The sequence below is a fragment of the Corvus brachyrhynchos genome, unplaced genomic scaffold (assembly GCF_000691975.1).
Source record: "Corvus brachyrhynchos isolate BGI_N302 unplaced genomic scaffold, ASM69197v1 scaffold17, whole genome shotgun sequence".
NCBI lineage: Eukaryota > Metazoa > Chordata > Aves > Passeriformes > Corvidae > Corvus > Corvus brachyrhynchos.
The window spans coordinates 753574-769522 of NW_008240046.1; the positions used below are offsets into that span (position 1 = coordinate 753574).

General features: G+C 35.6%; 1 protein-coding gene across 1 annotated transcript in view; it reads left to right on the forward strand.

The window, feature by feature from the left end:
• LOC108449118 (RNA-directed DNA polymerase from mobile element jockey-like) overlaps nucleotides 1-15949 on the forward strand; it is a 170565-nt gene that overhangs the window by 22474 nt on the left and 132142 nt on the right.

Genomic DNA, 15949 nt, shown 5'->3' on the forward strand with positions numbered 1-15949 from the left:
AAAGACGACAAGAGTGCAAAGGATAAGGATGCGAGATAAGGGTGCAAAAGGGTTTAGCAACACTTAATCACTGAATATTTTAACATTTAAAAAGTGATTCAATAGGGTTTAGTAAAATTATAACAATGACTTAACTATAAATTTGAGGTAGTAACATTCATATGATAATCAATTCACACACACGTGAGTAAAACAATATCTACGCCTATCAAAAACTTCCCTTAGGTTCAGTGAAATACAAAAATCCCTCTGTGCTTTCCAACAGGCAAGGGCTGCATCTCGAGGAATGTGGAGATGTGGGGGAGGGTGTATCAGCCTAGACTTCATCATCAGTGACGGTTCTTCAAGTGTCTCAAGCCTCAGGTTTTGTGAACTCTTATGTGCACAACTCATAGGGAGGTGCTGGCGCAGCCTGCTGCAATCTGGGTGAGCTCAAAGGGCCTTGCTCAGGACCACTATTTATAGGGTCACAAGATGATTGACTTTGGTCATCATTAGGTTTCCATCCTGGCCATAACCCAAGTCGATTACTACTGGACTTTTTTATCCAAAGTGCATTAACCATGGTACTGTTTCACTAGGGTTACAATTCAAAGTGGTATGGCTTCACCTGGGCTACAATTCAGGTAAATGGTTCACCAAGGCTACAAAGGATAATTGCTTATCCTTTGTTTCCCACCTTGAATGAGCAGCTGATGTTTCTGAATGTTGTCAGCTCTAGCATGCAAGAGCTCCTAGTAAGATCAGGGAGCTCCTCACAGCTGGAATGGTGCAGTCATGGGACACTTCACCTCTCAGATAGCTCAATCAAGACTTATCAGAAGCTTCTGAGATCAGGCCCAAGGATCTTAGGATGGGGGAGCAGGGGCCAGAGGAGGTTGCAGCCCTCCAACGTGTAAGTCTAATAGAAAGAAAGAAAAGAAAAGAAGACTGATACAAAAGTAATAAGAAATGTTGTCTCAGAGATATTAGAAGCGTGGCAAGACCTTACAAATATCAGATTGAAAATTATCTAGCAATATTTGATATAGTACATGTTAGTATTAATTCCTCAGTCGTGCAGTCAGTTTGGGGGGGCTGTCCAACAATTTTTTTCTTCCTTTTCTACCAAACTCATTTTTACTGGTAGCCCATCACTGTGCCCAAATAGAAGAGGTAAGAGTTTGTGTTCTTGCCAATTGGAAACTTTGATCTGCTTTCCTATTTCTCAGCATCTTTAGGTAATATTTTCAATGACAATTCACTTTTCAGCATTGCTCAGGCTTGTGCTCATTCTCACAGGATGAAATCTTTCCCAAAACATCTGTTCCCAGAAAGAATGGTCTATAGTAAACTTGGATACTTGCCAGTTTTCCAGAAAGTTATCTGTTGTGCTGTCTAAAATATTATATTTCCCACTTGACTAAGTGAAAAAACCTCATTACTCAGTATAATAATTTTTTGGATAATTAGTAACTCTCCCATTTCCTATAACTCATTTTTCTCCTTGCATTGTTAATGTTGCCAGCTATAACATCTACTGCAATAGATTATAATCTTGAGGATAGATTTTGGATCCGATTTAAATTTTCTGTATCCTGATGATTAAGTGAACCCTTTTACAAGACTGATTATTTTTCAGGTAGAAATATGAATGTGTTTATAATATGAAGTGGCATATTCCTGGATATTTCCCTGCTTCAAGTTCAATTCTCTTCAATAGCCACACTCAGCTTTAAACCTTGAAAAGTGTTTTCCCAAAGCATCGATTCAGATCCAATTTCAGCTCTGATGACAGTTCTTGCTCACAACCATGACCACTCAACACTAAGTTGTACCAGCTTTGAAACCAGTCTGATTTGGTTTTATTCCATGGCCACAACACTGTCTGTATATAAGCAACTGTTTTCTTTTCCTGTGCTACTTATGACAGTGAAGGAAAGGCCAACAGCTTCCTTCCCAAAATTAAGATCATAATCTACGCTTCCATCAGGAGCATTTGAATTTAGTCAAATGGCATCATCACCCATCTTGAATTAATTCCCATTTATAACATCAGAAATACAAATTCTATGACATTGCCATGTCTGACTGAGATAATTTCAATTGTTGAGGTTTTGACTAAGAAGAAATACAGAGACACAGACAAGGAACTGCAACAGTAGGTGGTTCTGTATTGTTTTGTCTGCAAATGACTCTGTAAAACCATCTTTTTATATATATAGGGGTTTTTTTTTGATCTCTTTGAAATTCAGAGATTTTAAGCCTTTAATTTTTTGTGCTTTGTATTACAGACCACTAAATTCCAAAAGCCTACCTAAATAATTTCCTTCTACAGTTATTAATCCAGTGAATAGACCTTATCTTCTCAACAGTAATTGTCACATAGATTTTGGTGTCAAATTACAAGAGTTTCATTCCTAGTCTCGCATACAGCTGTCTAACTCTCTCTGCACATTCAGATATATTTCAATGCAGTAACTGTTTTGGATATCTCCTCTACCACTCATCCTTATTTCTTGAAGTAGTATCTGCCATGGAGACAGGAAAGATCTTCCGCACAATTTCATTCTTATCTCCTTTGATCCTGCAAGCCTGCATGATCCCCAGTGCATGTCTGTCAACCACTAAGTCTGACTAGCATCCCATCTTTTCCATTGAATGAAAGGGTATTTCACTAACTGAAGATTTGCACAGTACTCAGTATCACTTTTTGATTTTAATTAAACCTTGATAATAAATTGAAGAAGAAGGAAACAGATTGATAGCTGAAAAAATATCCACTCTGATGGTACCATCCCAGCTATGAAATTGAAGATTTTGAAATTCATGAAAAAGTAATAATTCTCCAGCTTTTCTCATGAGCTCTCTAATTGATTAATAATTCTGCTGCTTTATTAACAGTAACTTGCAAACTAATATTTTGTTTAGGCATTTCAGACACAAAAAAGGATCTCATACTTTTCATTAGCAGGTAACACTTCCACCTTCAGCAAGGTGACCTACATTCTGAATAAACCTGTTCTGCAAACTAAATTGTATCCTAGTGCCACACTTCCTGAAAAGACAAACTTAATAAAGTAGTTATTATTAACAAGGATATTCAAAATGCTGAAATGCACCATGGATGTGAGCTCTAATATTTTCTGTTGTGGTAGGCAGACAAAACTCTGCCCATTAAGCTCAAAACCAATATTTCATTAAGCTGTTCAAAACTCATTTTTGCCAGCAGTGTCTACATGTCCTTAGACTATTAGAAAACAAATGATGGGCTTTTAAAGAAGTGATATTAAAAAATAAAAAATTCAAGATGTTGTAGGAGATATTGTAAGGAGTAGATGGCCATACCTGGAGAGCCTTTAATGATGAGTTCCAGGTTTTTTGCTAGTGCTTTTAATCCTTCAAATTATTTATTTTAAATAGGGATAACTGGTCTTTAGAAAACTCACTTATGCTTGTTTTGAAGGTAAAAAACCATAATCACTGGTAATAATAAAATACAACGGGTTTTTTCCTTAGCATTGAAGAGCACTATCATTTTTAACAATGGCCTCTTCAGCCTTGGTCCATAATGACTGTGAATAATTATAATCAGTACAGACTAAAAAAAATTAATGATTCTCAGCAACAAAATAAACTGGCTATATGGTTTTAGAGGCATGAAAAATATTCTGTTGAAACTAATTTTCATATATTCAGAAAAATTGAATTTCATATTTCTTACCTTTATAGAATGGCTCCTTAATTCTTTATGTGTACATTTTTATTTAAATAGTATAGAAACATATTGTCTCTTCCAAAAGAGCAGCATAAAGTAGTATTTTCCATTTTCCCTCATTTCTTGTTACCTCTATATATTGAATTCTTCCCAAAAACTACAGCACATGATATTCATCATTTCACAGACCACTTATCCTTTTTTTACTGTTGTAAACTCCCTATTTTCCACTTTTTCTTAATTGTATACAAGCAGGACTAGAGACTCTTTTAACTGTAAATATAATATATCCTCTTAATATCGTCTGAAATTAATTGTACATATTGGTCTTTCAAAGGAATCTGAGGAAAACAAATTTCTCTCAGTTCAACTAATTAAACAATAATAATTTTGGAGCTTCTTTTTAACATACAATAAACACATGAGCCTCTATACAAACTAGATCATATGTACACTTATAATTAAAATATTACAAAATATATATGGATTTGTTTAGATAAGGCTAGTTGTTAAGAAACAGAAGTCAGTGTTATTCAGAGGGGTTTTTTTCATATGCTCTAAAATCTAGTTTTATGTATGATGAAAAAATTATATATCCTTGTCTTCAGGTTCAAAACACTGAAAAGAAAGAATAATTTAAAAAATAACTAGAGAACTTTTTCAAGTACAGAATATGAGTAATATAATCAATATTGTTGAATAAATCTAATGGGCAACTTCTTTTTGATTTCATATATTTTTTACACAAAAATTTTAAGAAACATCCAGCATTCATTTTTTAATTATGGAAAAAGGCACTGACTACAAAAAAGTCTTTCCAAGACTTCCTACAGACACCGGCTCTCAGGTGTTGGGGGTTTTTTAATGGTGTTAGGGAATTTAAAAAAAAAAGAAAAAACAAAAAAAAACCCCAAATAGATAATCTTTGATCAAATTTTATGGTTTTTTCAACATCATAGGAAGAATATTAATGTATATGTTACAGCCACAATTTCACCTAATTTGTTTGGTGTACAGCATTATTAAATTACGACCATATTAACAAAATATAGAATTGGTTTTAATAATGTTCCTGCATTTTACAATAGGGACTTAGAGAATGAGGTAGAAAAATAATTGTCAGAAACATTTTTTATGCTATTATAACCCAACCCTCTCCTTCCCCCCATCCCCATTCATTTTATTGTGTAAGTTCTCATTTATGAAACAACTGCTCTTCCATAGTTTGTATGTTTATTTCAGTTTTGTTTTGTTTTTTTTTTACCTGTTCTCTTGTACTTTTTCATACTATATGCTCTGTAGAAGATCCAAGCAATTGTTAAATGTCAGTCTCCGTAAACATTGAAATACTTCTTTTAATCATCTATTTGAAATATATAGAAAATTTTGTTCTTCTAATTATTGTTTGTAACAACTCCTTATAAATTATTAATTTTTTAGAAAGGACTATGATGGAGCTGTAAAAACTGGAATATTCCTTTGAGTGACTGATGATACAATTCCAATGGATGTTTATCTTATTTTTGAATGTCAACACCAACATACAAAATTATAGTATTTTAAGGAACTTTAATTTCTAGCACCTTAAAATAAAGATTGCAGATATTTTAGACATTCTTTTTATTATTTTATTCATTTTTCATTTTTTACACTGTTTTGTTACCTGCAAAATTTTCAGGTTAATCAAATTATATCACAATCTAAGATTCTTGATTTTATTTTGAGTTTTCCTATGAACTTTTTGGAATGGCCTACATGTGAATTGGCATAGACCTATTCATTCCTAGATTTCACTTTAGTAAGGGTCAAAGCATATCTAATTTGCTTCTTTGAGCCATGTAAATGATTTCCCAAATCACCAGAAATATATATGAATAAATATGAATATTACAGATTTAAGTAATTTTAAAATTATATAATTAGACTATAGCTTATTACAGATGGGCAATAATACATCAAAATAATTATTTCATTTCTTCACCTGTTAGCAAAGTGGGATTCACAAATGGCAGTGGAAACAAGTATTCTACAAACAAGCCACTTTTTCCATCCTCTCCCCTCATCACTTAAAACACTCTTGATTGAAGAAGTTGTTTTAGAAATCATAGGTAACATTAGTAAAATTTAAACATGGAAGCGCAAACAATGACAAGAGTTAATTCTAACAAAACATAGTCCTACTCTAATTATAAGGCACAGGTGAAGATGAATAGGACCATGTACAAAGGTATCTAACCTTAAAAAGCATGATAGTAGCTATAGGATATAGCTGGCAGATGGAAATTTAAAATCTTCTGTTATATATTGCAGGAATCACCTATAATTCTTCAGCACTGTAGTATGACACGAACTGCTTTGGTGTGATTTGGAGGAAAAAACCCAAACATAATGAAGTGAAAGATGCCTGAAAATAGTTCTGTAATCATCTGGATGGATTTGGGATGTTATCGCAGAATGCATGGGATTTTTCTTTCTGATTTTTTGGAAGGCAGGTTATCTGATGACTTTTTAACTTTGAAGGAGAACGCTACTGATTTTACACACACTGTCAGCTGATGACAATCTAAGAGGGCCTGAACTTTTTCGGTTATTATGTCGCAATAACCAAAATAGCTCTTTAACAATTACACTCTTTTTCCCATAAGAAAACTTTTCATCCATCCAAAGATTGGTTAGTGGTTTTTCCCTCCTTCTTCTCCTTGATCAAGCCCCTTTAGTAGCTGATGAAAATGTGTTTGAGTTCTTTTCAATTATTAGATGTCAACTTGCCTAGTAAAAATTCCCAAGTGCTTACAGTAGATCTTCCCAGGTAATATAATTTGATTTTGCCTTTTCAACTGATTTTAACCCTTATACTGCAAAACTTCTCAATACCCAAATCAAAATTTTTAATAAATCACTATTGAAATTTCACATATATCACAGGAGAGACGAGAAAATATGTTCACAGGATGATATATTTTTACATACCAAACTTCCATGAACCTTTCTTCATCCATTACTTCTACACATAGAGAAGCAATGACAAATAATAGTGTTTCTACATCAGCCAATTATTGCTTTTCTTTGAAAAGATTTTTATGGTATTCTACTAGATTTCTTCAGTAAAAGAGGGATAATAAGAATAATTAATTTGTTTTTATTGCTGTTTTTTATATATGAAACAATTACTTGAAGCATCTGATATACCATGTTACCAATAAATAGCTGTTTTTACATTCCACATTTAAGTCTTGGGTGTTTACAAATATAAACTAATATGAATGTATGAAAAGCAGAAAAAAAATTAGGATGATAATGTCACAGGACATTGATGGTATAATCTAAAATGGAGGAAATAGTACTTTTTAAAAAGACAGCCAAACTTATGTGACATTGCCAACATTATTTTAGAAGTGTTTGTAACCATTGCATCTGATACAGAAGAATCCTTTGAAGAGTGAAGTTGTTCTTTTTAATATATTGCTTCAGTCTATTGGTTTTGACTGTGGCAGGGCCTTCTGAAGTAATCTTAACGATACCAGGTGGGGGAATAAGCAGGGAACTGTATATCTGCCTAAATAGGTCAAATGAGAAAAGGAACAGATGAAGGACTGTGATATAATTTCTAAAATGATCTCTGCAGTTGTTTGAAATATCAGGTTTTCCCTGCACATTTAAGGACACACTGACAAATACTGCCCTGACTCCTCTCTCTTTTACTGCAAAGATATGAATAAAATTACAGAATATTAAAAAGTAGATGGAATTTGTCTTTTCATTCTGCCACTTCCCCCCTCCTCACCCCCCCTCCCCCCCAAAAAACCATCGGTGGCTACACTGGAGCATACTAACACTTCAATAACACTGAAAGTGCATACTTTAAACTAAGGTGCAATTTACAGTACATTTTAGAGAACAGCTACTGAGACCTGGGCACAGTTCCAGTGCTGACACTGCAGTGCAATTGAAAGACACTGAACTGTCACAGATGTTTCTTTTCTAGTACTGATTGTCAGAGGACCTTATAAATTCCAGGGAACTTCTTGAAGTGAGGTATCCTAATAAAATTATTTTTTAATAAAACAAATTGTACTTTCAAGGTATGTCTGAGCTATTGTTGAGTACTTAATGACTGTAACATTTGACAGTATATTTGCATTCAAAACTGCACCTAATTCATTGCTTTGTGAAGCTTGAAAGTTTCTTTACTTACAGTAAAACAAACCCTATTACAGATAACTTTCTGTAACATATCTTAATCTTGCACAGGCATTTTTTATGGCAGTATGAATCTGTGTTTATTTCATTATGTATCCAAAACTACATATCAGTTAAGAAAAAGAAAAAAAAAAGACGAGGATGAAAAGAAATCATTTTTTTAATGGATGTCAATGATGGCCATGTAGAGAACAAACTTTAAAAAAAAGTTCTAAAAGCAAGAAGTAAAACTGACAGGAATCATCATAAGTTTCCTTTTCTCTTCACTGTACCTTGGATGTTTTACTGTATGTGATAAACTCAACACTTTCTTAATAACTGCAGAAAAATTTGTATAGACATAAAGAGTAATTTATATATGATTCACTGAACTTATGCTATTAATATTCATTGCTATTTAGACAATACTATCATTCCTTGATAATTTCAACTGTCTCAAATATGTGTAATAGAAGAATAGAAGTATTCAAAAAAATCACAATCTTCCATAATTTGGAATCAATTTTCCAGCATATAAAAGTCTTATTGTCCCACCTGCTCTGTGCTGTGATAAACTGTAAAAGGAAGATTATTACCTGCACTGAATCAGGGCCACAGCACCAGTGCTTTGGCCAAAACCAGCACCCACGGAGATGGAGTTGGTCCTGGCATTGACATCCCCACAAGGTGCCAAGGAGGCCCTCTCATGGCCACTGGCAGGATAGGGCTGCCCTTTGCCAAGCTAGCACCAAGCACTGCCTCAGGTCTGGCAGCCAAACTCTCGTGGGTATATGCTTAGGAACCTTTTAATAAGGTTGGGGGGGGGGGGCGTTCTCCCTCCACATTTCCTATTCTATTCTATTCTATTCTATTCTAGTCTAGTCTAGTCTATTCTATTCTATTCTATTCTACAGTAAAACTTCACCGGCCATTTCCTCACATCCTATCACTTGTTACTTGGGAAAACAGACTGACACCCACCTCACTCCAACCTCCTTTCAGGTAGTCACAGACAGTGATAAGGTCTTCCTTCAGCCTCCTTTATGATCCTCCAGAGCCTTCAACAGCTTCCTTGCTCTTTTTTGGACACATACACATACAATTATATGTATACTTTTGAACATGCATTACTTTATTTTTTTCCTCCCTTGAATCATTTCATATACTTCAAAATTCTCTGACCAAATTCAATTATGTAATGAGAATACATTAAGGCATTATATCAGTTAAAATTTAAAATTATCTCACAGTTTTCTGTTCCTCAAGGTAAAAGTTTTTTCCATTTATCTTACAATCATAGAATAGTTTGGGTTGAAAAAGAAATTTTAAAGATCATCTAGTCCAAGCTTACTGCCATGAAAGGTACTAGATCAAGTTGCTCAATGTCCTGTCCAGTATGGCCTTGAACACTTCCAGGGGATGATCTTCCATGACTTCTCTGGGAAACCTGTTCCAATGTCTCACCAAAATCATTGTAAAAACCTTCTTCCTTATATTTAATCTAAACCTACTCTCTTCAAGTTTAACACCACTACCTTTTGTTCTGTCACTATGAGTTTTGTTATAAGTCTATCTTTCTAATAAGTACCCTTCAAAGATTGAAAGACACAATAAGATCTGTTTCCCCTAGCTGGCACAACCCCAGTTGTCTCAGCCTTTATTCACAGCACACATTTCCATCCTGCTGATCATTTTTATGGCCTTTGCTCTGAGTAAATATGCTCAAGCAATTCCATGTCTTTCCTCTACTGAGGAATCCAGAGCTGGGTTTCACTAGAGCAGAGCAATGAAGGAGAATCACAGAATCACAGAATCATTAGGGTAGGAAGGGACCTCTAGAGAGCATCCAGTCCAAAACTCGTGTCAAGGCATGGTCACCTAGAGCAGGTTACACGTCCAGATGGATTTGGAATATCTCCAGACAGGGAGACTCAATGCCCTCCCTGGGCAGCCTCTTCCAGTGTTCTGCCACCCTCAAAGTAAAGCAGTTCTTCCTCATGTTAAGATGGAACTTCTTCTGTTTTAGTTTATGGCCATTGCTCCTTGTCCTGTTGCTGGGCACCACTGAAAAGAATCTGGCACCATCCTTTGGCACCTGCCTTTGAGATATTTTTATGTATTGATGAGGTCCCCTCTCAGTCTTCTCTAGACTAAACAGGCACAGTTCCTGCAGTCTCTTCTCACTGGAGAGATGCTCCAGACCCCTCACCAACTTTCTGGCCTCTGCTGGACCCTCACCAGTAGCAATTTGTCTTTCTTGGACTGTGGAGACCAGAACCGAACACAATACTCCAGATGTAGCCTGTAGGGCAGAGTAGAGGGGGAGGATCATCTCCCTAGGCCTGCTGGCCACACTTTTCCTAATGCACCCCAGGATATTATTGGCTCTCCTGGCTGCAATGGCATTGCCAGCTCATTATCAACTTGTCATCCACCAAGACTCTTGGGTTGTTCTCTGCAGAGCTGCTCTTTAGTGGGTCATCCCCTAACCTCTGCTGGTACTCAGGGTTATTCATCCCCAGGTTCAGGACCCTACACTTGCTTTGGTTGAAGTTCATTAGGTTTGTCTCCACCCAGCTCTCAAGCCTTTCAAGGTCCGGCTGAACAGCAGCACAGTCTTCAGCTATATCAGCCACTCCCCCCAGTTTTGAATCGTCAGCAAACTTGCTTAGGCTGCACTCTGTCTGTTAGTCCAGGCTGCTGATAAACAAGTTAAATAAGACTGGACACAGTACTGATCCCTAGGGAGCACCACAGACTGTAGGCCTCCAATTCTATTTCACTGATAATGACCCTCTGAGCTCTGCCATTCATCAAGGTCTTGATCCATCTCACTGTCTCGTCATCTAACCCATAGTTCCTGAGCTATGAGGATATTATGGGAGAGAGTGGCAAAAGCCTTGCTGAAATCAAGGTAGATGACGTCCACTGCTCTCCCCTCATCAACTCATACTGCCATGCCATCATGGATATCACATCGGTCAGGCAAGATTTCCTCTTGGTAAATCCCAAGTGACTACTCCCAATGACCTTCTTTTCTTTTACATGCTTGGTACTGAGCTCCAGAATGATCTGTTCCACCACTTTTCCAGGGATGGAGGTGAGACTGACTGGCATGTAGTTTCCCAGGCTCTCCTCTTTCTGTTTTTGAAGATAGGAATAAAACTGGCTTTCCTCCAGTCATTGAGCATTTCTCATCATGTTCGCCATTATTTTTCAAAAATGATGGAGAGTGGCTTAGCAACATCTGCCAGCTCTCTCAGACCCGTGAGCGCATCCCATCAGGAGCCAAAGATTTATGGGTGTTGAATCTCCCTAGCCTATCTCTAACTGAATTTTCTGCCACCAAGAAGTCTTCCTTTTTTCAGCCTTCCTCTCTTAGCCTCAACGCCCATGATTCCTGAAGGCTAGTCTCAACACTAAAGACTGAGGCAAAGAGGCATTCAGTAATTCCACGTTCTCTTTTTCTTCCACCACCAGGATATGATGTCCTTGACTTTCTGAGGTGAAAATGCACATTTCTGTCTTGTATCCAACTTTTCATCCACAAGATCCTCAAGTCCTTCTTGGCAGGGCTGCTTTCAATCCATTCATCCCCAGTCTGTATTGATATTGGGGATCGCCTTAATCTAAGTGCAAGACCTTGCAGTTGATGTTGAAATTCTTGAGGTTAAAAGATATTTACAAAGGAACAGCAACATTGGGAAGTTTTTTGTTTGTTATTTTTCTAGTTATGTTTTGCATATAAAAAACAAATCCTATGTAGATCATAGGTATTGTTGACATTTGCATTCTTTAAGACTTTATAACATTATATGATCACTTTAATCCACCTGGTTACAATGCATAATTTCCTAATATAAAACTCTAGAGACATGTTTGAGTTGCATGTTATTCCAAGGTCAATAAATAGTTCATCTAACAGCTCCATCATTGGTGCTATGATCAGTCAGTAGTGTCATTAGAAAGCAAGAATCAAACTGCTGGAAATATTCCAACAAAATAATGTTGAATGTTTTCCAGAAAGTCTTTTCCAAAAGACATGAGTTACTCCATCTCCTGGACTGGCAGTTATCCAGATAATGTCCTACACTTTGTATGGTGTTACCTAGTGACTCACTGTGTATTATCTATGCCCCACTGCATCATGGATTGTCCTTGGTATCTGATAGCAATCAACTAGAAATCTCATAATGACTTTGTTATAGATTCTTGTGCCATTTTTGTGTCTTCAGCTACGTGAGAGGGTTTGCTTAAGACTGTATTTTTATCACAAGCAGATTCAGAGAGGGATTCGATGACTCCTGATTTTCTGCAGGTCGTGACTGGGGTAACGAAAGAGTTGTCTCAAGAGTTAAAATTATAACACATCAATCACTTACCACCTCAATAACAAGTAGTATCAGAGAAAATTTTAAGAGAAGAGGTGGAGATAACCTTGAAGAAGACTAAAGAAGTCCCAGTTGTATTCATGAAATGAGATAGAGTTTGATTGACTGTTTACAGGAAAGCACTGAAATAGTGAACGCACTCTTATTTTAAGAATTTTGTGAGCTTTATTGCACATCCTTTACTCAGATGGTATAAGAGAACAATAGGTAGATAGATCTTCAAATAATTTTTTCCCTTATTTAGGGCTTTTACTTCATAGAGAATGAGTATTTTTACCTAAATGATGACTCAGGAATAAAAGCTATATATTTAAACTGATGAACTTTATGCCAATCAGCATAATAGCTCTTTTACTGGAACTGCATCAGAAATAAATTGCTCTCATGATTCTCTCTGAACTAAATCCAAGAACAAATTCATTTTCTGTTGTGTTCCAAAAATTCTGTCCCTCTGTAGGGTAGAGTACAGTGTGTAAAATTGCATAGTGGAGTTTTGCATATTTATTTTTCTTCATACGGTGATTTAGAAAATTGATTTTTTTTCTCCATTCCCTCTCCTTATCTCCTATGTTGTCTTTTAATTTCTCAAATTGTACTTTCTCTGTTTTTTTTTTTTTCAAATTACAGATCAAAGGATTCTGTGATCATTGGAAAGAGCAACATATTTCACAGGCTTCCCTAAATTTTTGTTCTTATATGTTATATATATATATATTTTTAAGTACCATTTTCAGCACTGAAGCAAAATAACCTGCAATTATTTTAAAGAACAAGATGTAGTGTACAGGTAATACTTAACTTTTAAAAATTTAATTAAAAGTATAATTAAAAAAAATATTATAAATTTATACAATGCATTTTGATGAAAGCAAAGGTATTATTATTATGACCAGCTGCAGTGGTAAAACAAACTCATCAACCAGCTTAGAAAATGGAAAAAGGATCAACTAAAGTTCTAGATGACAAGGAATCAAGTGTAATTATTTGAAGAACATTATATATTCTTGACTTTCATTTCAATACACAGGTAATTTTTTTCATCTGCACTTGTTTAATATGGCTACGCAAATATGTAAATGAGGTCTACAAACATACTTTTAAACAATCTGGCTGTGACAGAATCAAAAGACTACTTCTGATACCTCATTTTAGAGCTCTATGCTTTGTTGATCAATCTGACCCTATAAGCAAAAACATAGTTGTTCAGGTCTTAGCACAGGTAGTTTGTTGGAATAAAATATCTAAAAGCATAGGTGAGAGGTATTAGCAAAGCCATGTTATGTCTAAGATAATTATTATGTGATACTTACATGACTCTGCTTGATGATCACATCGATGAAATTCATTTAACAACTCTGTGTTTGGTTGGTTTTCTTTATAAGCTGCAATGATCATTTCACTTGGTTCAAAAAAACAGACTCATAAAATCTTTGGCTAATTTTTTTTTACATAAATTAAAAGGGGGCATTTTAGTCTTTGAATAAAATGCAGCCTCTGTTAACAGCTGAGGTAAATAGCAAGATGAATTCAGATATTTTCATTTAATCAGGAATTGTTTTCAGCAATAAAAATAAAGCAGTACTTCATCAAATCAAGTTAGTGTTGATTTTGCACAAATACTCTTTTGCAAAATTTATAGTCAAAAAAAGAGTACTGAGGGGAAAATCCTTTCTCTTGCCTTTTTTCTTTTTCATCGCTTAGAAAACCTTGTCCAAGTTCATGGAATATAAAAATTAACTAATTCCAAAAGCTTGCTTTACATCTGATTTAGCTTGCTTTGCTTATATACAAATGCAGAATTTCTATGATCCCACACACAATCTTCATACCAAGTCATGTCTGCTGAAAACACGGAAGGAAGATTGTTGTAGTTACACAGTTTTAGTCAGGATTTTTTCTTAATATTTAATTAGCTGTGAATGTAGAGTTGCCCCCTGGAGATTCTGCTGTTTTCCTAGACAGGACAAATTACTGCTTGTCCTGGATATTGAGCACTGATCTTACTTCCCTGTCTCTAGCAATGTTGTCTCTTCATTTACACATTTGCCCATGGAATTGTCCATTTTATTGTCTTTAGAGAAACTTGCACAAAGCGCATTTCAGCCCCTGGAAAAAATTATGGAAGTACTTAGCAGTATCTGAAGGACTAGAAAGTGACTGAAAATACATCATGGTAAATTGTGTTTAACCAACCTGATGCTTTCCTATGATGTAACAATTTGTAATATAAAAATGAGTAACAGTAGAGCTGTGGATGTCATCTACATCATGTTGATTTTAACAAGATGTTAAATTGATAAGATATGGACTGACAATAGGTGAAAAATTGGCTCAGCTGCCAGACATAAAAAGGGACATTGTGAGTAAAAAGGAGAAAAATTATGGAAGGAAAAAATTCTCACGTGTCATAAGCTAAAAAAGATGTTCACATTTAGGAGGCTCAAGGGAAAATGAAAACCCACTGTGACTGTCAAATTTATAGGACTGTGTAAGAATTCTGCATGTAAAAAAAGGAAAGAAGTTGGTGAGATTAGTTAATAGAATTTAGCATCACTATTCATCTGCGGGTCCTGTCTGACACAGGAATAATACATACTAGTTTTTTGCTGCTACTATTACAAGTTCACTACAAGCAAATGTGAACACTGCAAAATATCTGTTCAGCTACTTAAAACACTTTTTCAGCGCTTTAGGTAACAAGTGAATTTTATTTTGACTGCTATAATTGCATAGTTTCAAAATTAAGATTATTAGATCAGCTGCACTTCCTGATGAAAGTGTGTAGAAGACTACCTTTGGCCAGATATATTAACAACTTGTGTATTTGTTAAACTTATAAGTTAAATTTGTAGTTGAAATAAAAACATAATGGGTTTTGGTTTTATCACCCCTGGAAATGGCACCAATGTGGTTTTAGAACCATAGAATAATTTATGTTGGAAAAGATCTGTACAATCATTGAGCTGTAAACTAGATGTTAACTAGCAGTGCCAAGTCCACCACTAGAACACTTTTATGTCACCTGGGGACATGTGCCTGTCTTTTAAATACTTCTAGGGATGCTGACTCAACCAACTCCCCTAGGCAGTCTGTTTTGATGCTAGGCAACCCCTGTGGTGAAGAAATTTTTCCTAATATCCAATCTACACTTACTCTGGTGCACCTTGAGGTCATTTCCTCTTGTCCTTTTGCTCGTTACTTGGGAGAACTGTCCAACTCCATGTAACTCTCTCATTAGAGAGCAGTAAGGAAGCCCCTGAATCTCCTTTTCTCCAGTCTAGACAACCCCATCCCCCTCGGCTTCTCCTCACAGGACTTGTGCTCTAGCTTTTTCATCAGAGTCATTGCTGTTGCTGCTATACCAGTCTTTTGCACTTTGGTACACCCTAAGGTATATACAACACCGTTTCAGGATATGAACTTAACTTTCTGAGATCTGAGAATTTTATTTATGGAAGCACTGTTCCAGTGTTCTGAGTGGAAAGAATTCACTTGGATTGCTATTACCAACATGCATTTTTGCCTTTTAAATATTTCTTTGTTTCCAAAGTCTGTAAACAGCATAAAAACTAGGCCTTCTGTCAGTCACTGCATCTCACTGCTTTCAAATTCATTTTACATATATCTAGACATGATGTGCAGATTAATTGACAGTACCTGGTCTAACATGCATTTTCAACTT